This window comes from Dendrobates tinctorius, unplaced genomic scaffold, assembly GCF_039654945.1.
Source record: "Dendrobates tinctorius isolate UK_male_01 unplaced genomic scaffold, ASM3965494v1 ptg000064l, whole genome shotgun sequence".
Lineage (NCBI taxonomy): Eukaryota > Metazoa > Chordata > Amphibia > Anura > Dendrobatidae > Dendrobates > Dendrobates tinctorius.
In genome coordinates, this window is record NW_027361732.1 from 12,827,693 (window position 1) to 12,841,139 (window position 13,447).

The 13,447-nt window shown below is 43.3% G+C and overlaps 1 long non-coding RNA gene across 1 annotated transcript in view; it reads left to right on the forward strand.

Moving 5' to 3' along the window:
• The first annotated feature begins 832 nt into the window (after positions 1-832).
• Positions 833-13,447, forward strand: part of LOC141094478 (uncharacterized) — a 43,788-nt gene continuing 31,173 nt past the window's right edge. The window contains exon 1 of the long non-coding RNA XR_012233084.1: positions 833-1,153. This is a non-coding gene — a long non-coding RNA (uncharacterized lncRNA). The remainder of the gene's footprint in view (positions 1,154-13,447) is intronic.

The window sequence follows — 13,447 nt, forward strand, 5'->3', positions numbered from 1 at the left end:
GATTTTTTCAATAAAGTATACACCTTGTTTATTATATTATATTGTGGGATCTCTTCTTTTTCCTACTATGTGATATGTGGGATTTGTTGTGTATCAGTTGTGATCAGTTGAGTGGCATTAAATTTAAAAAACTGAGCCTGATGCACCAGATATATGTGAACCCAGCCTCAGGCTGGAATTATACAGTTACTCTTGTGTAGCAATTTTTTGGAGCCAAACATGAGTTAAAATGCAAACTTAAAATGTTAAAGGTTAAATAAATTTATCAATCTTTCCTTTGGATTATTTTTTACATTTTTAGAGACACTTCTGTCTTTAGCTAAAAAGATGCACCAAAACCCACATTACTGAATCCATCCTGATGTTCTCCACTAAGAACTCTCCTGCCGCTGTGTTTTAATGAGGTATCCGAATAAAGGACTTTTTTAATGGGACGGTGAGTGCCACCCTATCTTTTTCTTTGGATACGGACAAGTCACTGTTAATTTCTCATGGGTTGGCACCTGAGATCCCCGGAAAGGATCGGTTCATAACTCCCGAAAAATTGTGTCTGTGCAGATTACTTTTTGTTCTTTAACCATTTAGTGTATTTCTACTTTTGCACTGTAAACAAAAATAAAAACATTACAAAAACAAAGAGGGCACCGCGCTAAAGTTGCTACTGCATGGATTACAAATACCTACTTTCAGTAACTGATCGAAAAACAATGGCTGAAAAAATATTGACAATGCGGTGTAAAAATGGTAAGATGCCTGCCTACCTTAGGATGAATTGGTGCTCCAGCACTCTGCTCTAGGTGACGTCACCCAGACAGACCACGCCCCCCCACACTCCGACACTGCCAGCGGCGTCTCCCGGCCGGTGCACGCCGCGTGCATCCAGTCCTTGGTGAGGGCTAGGTGGGTTCCACTCAGGGGAGGACGCTCTCCGGTCCCCAGCCTCCCTTCACCCGGTGCACTTACTACACCTCACGTGTCGGTGTGGTCCTGTGCGATTACCGGTGAACAGCTCAGTTCACATCTCCCTGCTCCAGTGCCCAGGATTCTCCTGTTGCAGTCATTTTCGTGGGTCAGCAACTCAGCAATTTACCCAGCATGATCCTCCAAACTACCTCATTGTCATTTCCTTGCTGGAGCACCAATTCATCCTAAGGTAGGCAGGCACCTTACCATATATACGCCGCATTGTCAATATTTTTTCAGCCATTGTTTTTTGATCAGTTACTGTAAGTAGGCATTTCTAATCCATGCAGTAGCAACTTTAGCGTGGTACCCTCTTTGTTTTTGTAATTATTACTACTGCCAGCCATTAGCACAGAGGCGGCCAAAGCACCTGCAGCTTTAGTTTGCACTAGTAGGAGCGCCGGCGTATTGTGTTTATATTTAAAAATAAAAACATGTTTTGTGTTGCTATATTGTTACATCCACTTTTTTTATTTTTTCAGTAATACAGCTTGTGAGGGTTTGCTTTTTTTTGCATGGTTAGTTGACATTTTCATTGGTACTATTTTGCACACAACAGTTTCTTTTGGTGAAGTCTGCGGTTTGGCTGAATGTAGGTGGTCTGCTTTCAACATGTGATACTATAGAGCCACCACATCCCTGAGTACATTGCCTGGCCTGTAAGTCTCTCTTTGCTGAGCTTGGCATTCTTCACAAGTAGAAACTTTACCCATTGAATCTTGTTTTAAAACTCTGATTCAGCCTGACCTTGACCAGCCTAGTTGTATGATTAACTCTCTTAGAGGATACTACAGTCAATTTTCAAATGCTTGTGAAAAAACACCATGGATTTTAAGGGTTTTTCATGGAGTTTGTTTTACAAGTGCCTTTTGTTGTTTTTTTTTAACATTATTGCTATTTCATGGAGAAGCCTAAGGGAGCAGAGCCATGAAAAATGTCATAACTAGTACAAGCTGCTTATAAAAGAAACATGACAAACAAAAACATATGTAGACTTTTCAACTACGGGAAATAGATTTTAAAGGGAACCTGTAACCAGGTTTTCCCAATATAACCTAATGCCACCACCTTTAAGCCCTCTTTCTTAGCATTCTAATATGTTGTATGTCTGTCCCCAATCCCCTTCTGCAAGAATGAAAAAAAACTTTTATTATTCTCACAGATCGCATGGTCTTGATCCGTCTCCTCCTCTCTTCTTACAATCATCGTCCTACTTCCCTGATTCGTGTGCATGAGGCATCCTACATCATCCACACAGTGTTCCCCCGATTCGCGCTCCTGCTCAGGCACATTTCTCTCTGCCCTGCCGAGGGCAGAGCAAAGTACTGTAGTGCCCATGCACCAGAAAAGTTCAAAGTGCGCCGATGACTTGTAGGTAAAGGTGGCGCATACGCACTACAATACTTTGCTTTGCTCTCTGTAAATCAGAGAGAAATACACCTGTCCAGAAGGGTGTGGATGACATAAGACGTGTTATCTACATGATCCAGTGAACGTGGACGGTAATCGTAAAAAGAGAGGACACTCCGGTTCAAGACCACAGACATCCATCAGACTGGACCGCGCCGTCTGTGAGCAAAATAAAAGGTCTTTTTTGTGCCTTGCAGATGGGATTAGGGACATATAAACAACATATCACAATGCGATAACAAAAGGCTTAAAGGTGGTGGCGTTTCTTTATATTGGAAAAGCTTGGTGACAGGTTCCCTTTAAAGTTACACCTGGCCACAGTGTTTTGGAAAAAAAATGTGAAATGTCAATGATAATGCTATAACAAACTTTGCAAAAGCTGTGTGCCAGCCCTGCTTAAAGAGAGTCTGTGTTAGGATTCTCCTGCTGCGCAGGGTAGATCCCCAGTATTATCTGGTACTGTGGTCCCCCATTCAGGTCCGGCCGCTGTGATTGCAGCTTAGCACAGACGTCAGTCCCAGAGTCTTGCTCAGGCTCGTAGTATGCGTTTGGTTACTGCTGCTGGCTCTCCAGCCAAGTCTAGGGTAACCAGTAATATTCAGGTGCAGCCTTGCGCTCTGGAGTCTAAATCCAGAGATCACCTTACTGATAATGTCCGTGATGTGGCGTCTTCTCATTGGTGGTCAGACGTCAGCTGCTCTGGTGAGGTGGCATTTTCGGATTGGCTGGCCGGCGATGTCTCAGCCAACTGGGCATGAGTGTTTGGGGTGGCGCCTAGTGTATAAAAGGCTCTCGGCGTCATACGCAGGCGTGCTAGTGTCATTTGGTTTTGGTGTTTGTGGGTGGTTACCCTATCACTCCGTCTGCACGTTTACGTGTGTCCATCTATGTTCTGAGACTATACACGTTGGCAGGCAGGTTGCACGTTTATGTGGTTTCGATCCCATGGCTCAACACCTGAGTCTCTATTCAGCTACATGTTTAGGGTACCGGTCAGGTACAGGTTCAGTAGTATCAGGACTGGGGAACTCTCTGCTTGGCTTAGCATCTGTTTCGCTCATGTGTGTGGTTAGCACAGTTCAGTTACAGAGCAAGCACAACCCCTAAGTTAAACTTTTCTGGGAAGGCGACGGGGTATCGTACCTAGTGTCATGAGAGTTCTTTATCTTGGTTCAGCATCTGCTTCATTCGTGTGTGCGGTTAGCACAGTTTTCTTGTACAGCCAGTTTAATCTTCGTGCTAACTTCCCTGTGAAGTTAACAAGGTGTAGTACTTCGCATACTTGGTGCTGTACCTCTCTGTGAAGTAACAGAGCTTGGTACTCAGTGTTCCGATCACACTGTGTGGCGTTAGCACAGTGTGTTTTAGGTGAACACTCGCTGTTGGGTTCTGTCATTGTTCACAATAGCAGCAGGTAACATCTCTGCACAGTGGACCTGGGTTTCGATTACACTTTATTTTTATATTTTATTTAGAGCGATCCGCCAACCCTAAAAGTCTGTCACCACAATTAACCCATCTAAACTATTAATTTTGGCATACAGGTTATGTACTGCTGGAGGATAATCTTACCTGTATGTCTCAGATTAGATGCCTTGTTGTTGAGAAATCATTTTATCTTTTTATACAAATGTCCTCTTCCAGGCTCTGGGGAGGAAGGTGTCTGGAGATAACTCTGCCCCTAGAGATTACTGCATGAAGGGAGAGTTACCAGTGTGAGACAAGTAACTAACATAGAACAGGAGAAATTAAATTTTGTATTCTTGCAAACACATTTCTTGCTTCTGTCTGAACTCTGTTGTATGGCAAAAATATTGCAACCCTGTCTGCCTGTGAGATGGAAGCTGAATCTTAGAGGAACCTGCAGATGTGTCAGTTATCAGGAGAGCAGAGAGCAACCATTACACTGGTAACTCCCCTTCATGTAAAATAATCTCTGGAGTCAGAGTAATCTTCCAGGCAGCGTCCTCCCCAGAGCCTGGAAGAGGTCATTTATATAAAGTGATAAAAGATGATTTCTCAACAACATCTGATATGAGGCACACAGGTATCTGTTGTGAGGTCATTTTCTGGTTTACCAGTTGTGAGTTCTCCTTCCAGGCTCCCTCTGGTGGTAACAGGAGGTAGTGAGGCTGATTTAATCAGTGGAGATCTCGCCATCTGATAAGGAGGATGACGATTGGACCTCAGGAATCTCAGACTGGATTTAAGACAGCCGACGCCCTATTTTGGTGCTGGTGATTCCTTCTGGCTTGTCAGGTCTTGGTTCTCAGCTCTGTTCCAGTCATCTCAAGCTAAGTTTTTCTGCTCATGTTCACACTTGATTTTGTTGGTCTATTCAGTTTTTTGTGTGGTCAGCCAGCCCCGGCTGGGGCTGTGCTGAATTTCCACTCTTATTTATCTGTATTTGCCAATTTGCTTTTTGTCCCTTATTAGATTGGCCTCTTTTTGCTCTGTCTCAGAATATTTCAGAGTGCTGATATAGTGGGAGAAGTCTAGTGACTTCAGGGTTACTTTTGTTATCAGAAGTGTTGGACATTATTTTTGTAGGGTTTTTGGCAGATTGCAGACAGTGTCTTTCCTTTCCTATCCTTTCTAGTTAGTTTGGGCCCCATCGTTTGCTCAGCCTATTTTCCTGCCTGTGTTTGTGTTCTCATCTTGTTTCACCATCAATACATGTGTGGGGGCTGTCTTTCCTTTGGGGTCTGCTCTGGGGCAGTTAGTTTTCCCCTTTTCTTGCTTTAGGCTTATTTAGTCCTCCGACTGTGACGAAGCGTCTAGGATCATCGTAGGAACGCTCCATGGCTGCTGCTAATTGTGTGGTTAGGATCAGGGATCTGCAATCTGCATAGTTACCAACCTCTCTGGCTTTCTGTGACTTAGCTTGTTTTGTTTTTTCCTCCTCGGTGACCCATTCATAACAGGTATCACTCTCCTCAGCAGCAGTCTATAAACTTCATGCCCAGATTAACAGTTTAGTTAGGCAAATGTGGTGACAGGTTCCCTTTAAATCTTTTTGTTGTGGATTTTGGTATGAGGAGCATTTCCTCATGTATGATAACATAATGAATTCCTTATTTAAACTAAAAGTTTTAAGAAATAGGAAGGAATATAAATAATCATATATGAATTGCATGAAGAAGAGAATGATCTAAGATTATTTCTGAGATGCTGTGTGATGTGTCAGTAGTAATTCTAGGACATAATATGGTGACAGAGAAGGAAGGCACATAACTCGAAGGTTCATGCATGGATATGAGAACCCTGGTGGGACTTATTCTTCAGTACTATAGAAATATTGTAACACAATCGCATAAGATAGGAGTTTATGTGGAGGTTGCCAAGCAACAGCACTTAAGAGAATGTGAGATCAGATCTCAAAAACAGGTTTGTGGATACAGTATAAGTCAGCTCTGCAAGGCACACCTGTACCAGATATATTTTACCTCCAGGCTCATGTCTACCATAGAAACTTTTAGATGATAATCCTGCTGAAACCACTAGTTTACTGCTGATAAAATAAATCCAGAAATAATTCTACAGAGTCAATTTCTCTTCACATTAAAATTAATGTCCACCCTTGGATACCATATTTTCCCTTTTTTTAGCCACTACCTTGACTAACTTGAAAACATTATCCTAAATTTATAGATATTAATATATTGCTGCATAGCATAAGGTCCATAAATATTAAAAAAGAAAAACTCCTACTCTGAATGCAAATGAGCACTCAAGGGCCCGAGAAGCATATCCTGATAATTAATGTGTTGCTTATGTTCAATCTGTGATTATCCCCTTTCTTTTGACTAACAAAGATAACACTTTAACCTCAACCACAGTCCTAAAGCTCACACTTATTCCTCATTCAGACATCCATGCTGCACGTACATGTTCTGAGTTTTTCATGCATACAACAAATATTCATTACAGTCTATCGGCGTGTTGGTGCAAGACGAAAAAGGCCAATACAAGTCTGGGTCTATGAAAAAAACGTACAGCACATGGATGGCATCAGAGTGCCATCCATGTGCTGTCCGTGTTTAACATTGCAAAGAATGGGAGACACTTTGGTATTTATATATTTAGCCATATGTGAAAAACACTGGTGAGACACTAATGACATACTGACCAAACTCTGATGACACTCAAAGCCAAAACTCTGATGACACTGGTACCTTTCTTTGAGGCTTTAGGCTGCATTCACACATACGTTTCCATTTTTCTAAATCTGTGTAAACCTAACCATTGTTACATTCAATGGTGGCGCACATGGATTTGTGGACCCACTGTGCACCAGGACCGGGCTTGCCAAGGCAGGAGCATAGCTAAGTGGCTACCTGATGTTCACTGGAGCTTCTGATGGTGGAGAAAGATGGGGCTGAAGGTAGCCACCAGGTACTACTCCTAGGCAGAGCCCGATACTGCAGCTGCTGGCTCCAGGGGTCAAGTTCGCTTACACGGTTTAAGGACTAGGGCTCCATTCAGACTAGTAAATTCTGGCTCCTCTACAGGATGGTTACTGTCATGGATTTGGGCTACATTCAGACTGGACTGATTTGGAGACTGGTTCTGGCCGGCCGGATAGAAACAGACTGGGAGATGAGGTTTCAAGTACTGGCCAAACACAAACTAGGGGGGCAGGTAAAGGCTCTGGCCGCACACGGACCAGGGGAGCAGGTTGAGGAACTGGCCACACAAGCACCAGTGGAAAAGGTTGAGGAACTGGCCGCACACAGACCAGGTTCAGGGTGCTGGCCGAACCAGGACCAGGGGACCTCACAACTCACTAGTAGGGGAATCTACACACTAATGAATATTCTTGCTTTGGCAACAATACACACAGGATGACTCCCAGCAATTGGTTGGTAGCCATCTTACAGGTGTACTCTGATACTAAATGTCTCCCAGCTACTGGCTGGGAGCATTTTATTATGTGCAAGCGCTGTCCCTTTATGAACGGGGGAGCACTCGCTTGCGCACACTAGGCACACTGCCAGGAAGTGTGGTGTGCACAAGCAGAAGACATACCAGCAGAAGGGTACCATCCTGTGGGGCCAGAGCAGTGAGTATGCCAGTGTCCCTGCCTGGAGGGGGAAGGGGAATGATGCAGGGGTGCTGACAACAGTGTTACTACCATTTTCCTTCATGTATCATCCATTTTTCCTTACCCATTTTTAAAAACCAAAAGAGGTAGTCTGACTGAACTTTTTTTATCCATTAACTGTTAATAATGGATAAAAAAAATCTTACCCTGCATTCACACATCCGTTGTACAGTCTCAGTGCCCGTCTTTACTGCATGCACACATTTCTTTTTAAAATGGATCCGTGTGTCTGATCTTAGACTCAGAGCATGCCCTATTCTGACCTGTTTTGCGGATTTAACCATTAATGGATATGATGATCCATTACAAAAAAAAACATGAAAAATGAAAGACATTATTTTTACTTTAGAGTTCCAGACGGGCTTCATCAGGTTTTAGCTGATCCATTTATAAGAGTCAATGGATAAAAAAGTTCAGTTCACCTGTCTTCATTTTTTAAAAAGGGAGGAGAAAAAAATGGATCCAACACAGATAAAAACAGCGGTAAAATGGATGACAAACATGTGAAAAGCAATTCATTTTACATGGATGTAAAAACAGAAACAGATGTGTAATGTAGCCTTACTCGGTCCAAATCTGTGTGCTTGCCCTTCTATGGACAGTGTAATCATTTTAGTCTGCACATACACTAATTTCCAGCTCCCCATCAGATTCACCATTTATCAGGCTGCAGGTGTATACAAAGAACAAAAATGATGCCGATGCCCACACAAAGACAAACTCTCCAGATTTTGGCTCTATCTTGCAAACCATAAGACTCTAAGGTTAAAGCACCATCCATGTGATTCAAAAGATCTTAGGAGCGGCTGAGCGAAAATTTAACAGACACTTTTCATTCAGACAATTGACTAGCCATATGCAAACAGTATGGGAGTTTCTCAAACTTAAGTTTTTAAGGTATCTGGCACTGCAATTGGCTAATCTATATACAGTGAAAAAGATCTTTTCAGGTCAGGCAAAAAGGTAGCAAACGTTCAGAGTCTGCACATTAAACTCAATAAACTATGCAGTAAACCCCTATGTTCAATCTTGTGGTAGCTAAAAGTAGTCAAAATGCTATGTGTTAAATCATAAGGATTTGATTTTTGTATTAGAAAAGCATAGTTCTGACTGCTACAAAAGGATAAGAAGTAAAGTAACCATATTTTTTCACAGGAAAATAAAATGTTTTTGGTAAACATTCACTGTAAAGTTTTTTTGTTTTTTTTTTAATTAGAGTTAAAAATAAAAATGTATCATTAACTACCTCCTAACCACCCACAAGGAAGTCTGCATTCTACTCCACAGTGACATTCTAAAATCTGCAGCTGCGGGAGCAGGGAGTCGGCTGTCAGACACAGCCAGACTCCCCATAGAGCAAACAAAAATGGTTTATTACTGCATCTGCCTTCCTAATCGCTGTACACATACCATTGAACAAGCGCCATGTATGCAGTAATAGGAAGTACTAAAGCTGCTTTTTTCACTGAAAAAAATAAAAATAAAAAAAAGAGACAATGACATAAAAATGAAGCCCCACTGCAGACTCCTGAATCCTCATAACTTTTCAACCATTAGATTTTGGTGGTTGAAAAACTGACTAGTAGAATGAAGGTGCAAATTAGAGATGACGAGCAAATCAAGAATTTACCAAAACTGGTGGTTTTAGGCAAATTCGAATCTGGGGTTGTTCACTGACCTAAGAACTTAAACGAACATTGGATTTGCCACAAATATATTATAAGTTAATCTAATTTCCTGGCCAAATTTGTGTGGATCTGGACAATCAAATTTGAGGAGATTCACTCAACACTAGTGTAAATATAGTTATCGGGAGGTGGAAGATAAGTCTGTATGTCCGTACAATGTAAGGACAATTACAGAAATGTTACCATCAAACATAATGCAATAAAAGCTACAAAGATTTCTTGAACAAAATGAAATTATAGGCATATTTGACATTTTCAATTATACAAGGAAAAAATTAGGTTTTTGTACGCTGGCATCCAAAAACTATTAATTAAAATGGGAAAAAATGAAATCCGGTAAATTAATCACTTTACTCCAGCAATGCATTATTCACTTAAATTAAATGTACGCAGATAAGACAAAAAGTTAAAATCAGAGAAAGAAATTAATCATTGTTCCAGACACTTCTTGGACCAGGCAAAAAATTTAAAACTATTGTAACGTTGGAAATTAATTTGTAAATAAATATTATAATATTAGAGAGGAAGCTAAAACGCGAAATACTCTTTGGGACATAGTCGCATGATGGATAAGACTTTTCCCAGTGCCAGATTATATAATTGACTGCACCAGTGTTCTATATAGTACTAGATGGAGGCCTGGTGCTATCGCATTGGAAGTGCAGTAATGTCACGATGGGGGCAGGCTTTGCAGCGTTGAGAATCTCTCCCCCCATGTGCTCACCCGCCTATCCACTCTCTTTTTCCCCATGTGCTGACTTCTGTCTGTGCTTTCTTCTTTGACCTGTCTACCCCATGTGCTATCCCCCTAGTCTGCTGTCTCTCTCCTTCCTGTGCTGTGTTCTCCCCTCATGTGCTGTCCCGTTTGAGCTGTCTCCCCCCTGTGCTCTGTGTCTCTCACCCCTGTGTCTGACCATGTAAAAAACATACCACAGTACCTGGGCAGGGGAGGAAGCAAAAGACAGTACTGACATTACAGCAGGAGATTGCAGAGGATACATTTTATGAGGTAAAATATTGTTTAAAAACAGTCAGTGAAATATTTTACCTCACAAAATGAATCTTCTGTGATCCCCTGCTGTAATGTCAGTATTGTCTTTTGCTTCCTCCCCTGCCCAGGAGATGTGGTATGCTCCGTACACGGTCAGACACAGACAATTTTTAAAATGATCTTTCATTCGTGGGAAAACCCCTTTAATGTGACCGACTTCCTCTGCCTGTAGACACATCGCACATCTGCCACTGGGATCAGCCGAATGATTCACTGCACCTGCGCAGAATTCGCGCAGGTGCAGTGTGACGGTGTTCCAAGAGGCTGCATGAGTGTATGAGATGCATACGGTGTATAGAGTGTGTGTGTTTGTGTGGTGCGACGGTGTTCCGCTGGTGGTACCACGCAATAGGTTGGTGCCAGCAGCAGTTTCCATATTGAGACACCCATCACTTGGGTGTCCCAATATGGCGGTCAGTGAACTTCCTCTGCTTGGAATTCTGGGATACGGTGACATCTGGACAGAACTGGAAATGAAAACATTACAGGGCAATTATATAAATAGATTCACTATTAGGCCTCTTTCACATGTCCGTGTCTCCAGTATGTGTGGTGACAGTTTTCACAAGTACCGGAGACATGAACTCACATAGACCTATTCATTTTAAATTGGTCTATGCACATGTCAGTGTGTTTCCACAGACCGTGTGTCCATGGGCAAAGCAGGCTGACATGCCATTTTTTGCCGTCAGCACGGACGGAGAAACATCCAGCACAAATGCACACGGAGAACACACATTGATGTCCTCGGTGTGTCACGCATTGGCACTGGGGAAGAAGCGCTACAGTAAGCGCTGTTCCCCTGCACTAGGTGCTGAAGACGGCTCTCATTCTCCCCTGCTCTGCCAGCGAACAGAGGAGAATGATTACAGCCGGCTTCTGCACCTGCCGCCGGGGAACAACGCTTACTGTAGCGCTTCTTCCCCGGTGGCTGTCCGTGTGGTACTGATGCGGCACACGGTTGGCACATGGATGCTACACTTGTGCCACACGTAGTACACACCCGGACACATGGACATGGATATCTCCAGTACTGGAAATAAATGGACGTGTGAAAGAAGACTTAAGCACTTTACTATTAGGCATTTAACATCTCTTGCATTGACTATTTAAGTATTCCATTTGCCCAGCTTTTTATGCCTTGATTTATCTGGCTGTCCTATCCTAAAGATGTGTGTGAGTAATAGAAATAGTAATAATATACCTACTTTGGCTTTGAGCATTTAGTTCATTAGAGTTTGTAATTTTTTGCATTATGATTGAAACATACACATATTATAAATATATATATATATATATATATATATATATATATACCGTATTTTCCAGCGTATAAGACGACTTTTTAACCCCTGAAAATCTGCTTAAAAGTCGGGGGTCGTCTTATAAGCCGGGTGTCGTCTTATACACTGAGTGCATATGGCGGGGGAGTGGTCCCGATGAAGAAGGGAGGGTGTAGGTGGTGTTTTCATCCCCTTTTACCTCATTGGTGGCAGTGGTGCGGCGGCTCCTCCTTCAGCAGTGTGGCAGCTATGTGCTGGGGGTCGGGAGCGGCAGCTCCTGTTTCCCCAGTGTGGGGGCGCTGTGCTGGGGGTGGCTGCGGCGGCTCTCTGTCCAGCATCGGGGCTCCTCCGACATTTCCTCATAGCCCGGAGGCCCAGGCAGCTCCATTGCTGCAATGGGGTGGCCTCCGGGAAAATGGCCGCCGGAGCCCGCGCGAGCTCAGATTCAGATCTCATCCCGAGATCTCGGAGACGAGATCTGAATCTGAGCTCGCGTGGGCTCCGGCGGCCATTTTCCCGGAGGCCACCGCATCGCAGCAATGGAGCTGCCTGGGCCTCCGGGCTATGGGGAAATGCCAGAGCCCCGACGCTGGACAGAGAGCCACCGCAGCCGCCCCCCAGCACAGCGCCCTCATGCTGGACAAAGACGAGCCACCGCCGCCGACACCCAGCACAGAGCCGCCACACTGCAGATGGAGGAGCCGCCAATCCCCACAGCACAGAGACCCGCAGCACCGCTGCCACCAATGAGGTAAAAGGGGGATGATAACTCCACTTACACCCTCCCTTCTTCATCGGGACCACTCCCCCACCATATGAAGATTGCTCCGCACCCGGCATATAAGATGACACAATCGTATAAGAAGATCTCCCGACTTTTAAGAAGATTTACTATTTTAACTGGAAAAGTTGGGGGGTCATCTTACACGCCTGGTCGTCTTATACGCCGTAAAATACGGTACTGCTCAAAAAAATAAAGGGAACACTATTTAATTTGCAACAAGCTGTTTGTGTTCCCTATATTTTTTGAGCAGTGTATATATATATATATATATATATATATATATATATATATATACACACACACACACACACACACACACACACACACACACATTGGGAACCTCTTTTTTTGCCAAAGGTCATTTGTTCATTTATACCATCATTCATGGGCTATACAAAATCAACTTACAATTTACTTCCGCATATACTCAAGTTTAAGCCGACCCGAGTATAAGCCGACCCCCTAATTTTGCCACAAAAAACTGGGAAAACTTATTGACTCGAGTATAAGCCTAGGGTGGAATATGCAGCAGCTACTGATAAATTTCAAAAATAAAAATAGATACCAATAAAAGTAAAATGAATTGAGACATCAGTAGGTTAAATGTTTTTGAATATCCATATTGAATCAGGAGCCCCATATCATGCTCCATACAGTTCATGATAGGCCCCATAAAATGCTCCATACAAAATACGGTTATAGGAAGTTTCGCCCCCAGCAATTTTCCCCTCAGGTACATTTCGATCCAGGTACATTTCGCCCCCTGCACATTTCACCACTATCATTTCGCCCCTATGAAGATTCGCTCCTGCACATTTTGCTCCCGCACATTTCGCTCCTGGCTGTTTCGCCCCCGGATGTTTCACCTACAGCATTTTGTCCCTGGATGTGTCGCCATCTGATGTTTTGCCCCTAGCATTTTGACCCCAGATGTTTCACTCTCAGCTTTTGTGGTCAACATGCAGGGAACAAAACATCTAGGGCTGAACATACTGTACCTGGGGATTTCTGTGGCTACCTTTTCAGCAGCTCACCCAGTGTCTCTTCTGGCTGGCCTTAAAGGAGTATTATCACCCTAGAACACAAAAAACTGGCATACTTACCTGTCACAGCTGCCGCTCCTTGGATCCGGGAGTGCAGTCTAGCAGTTCCCCGTGACGTCTT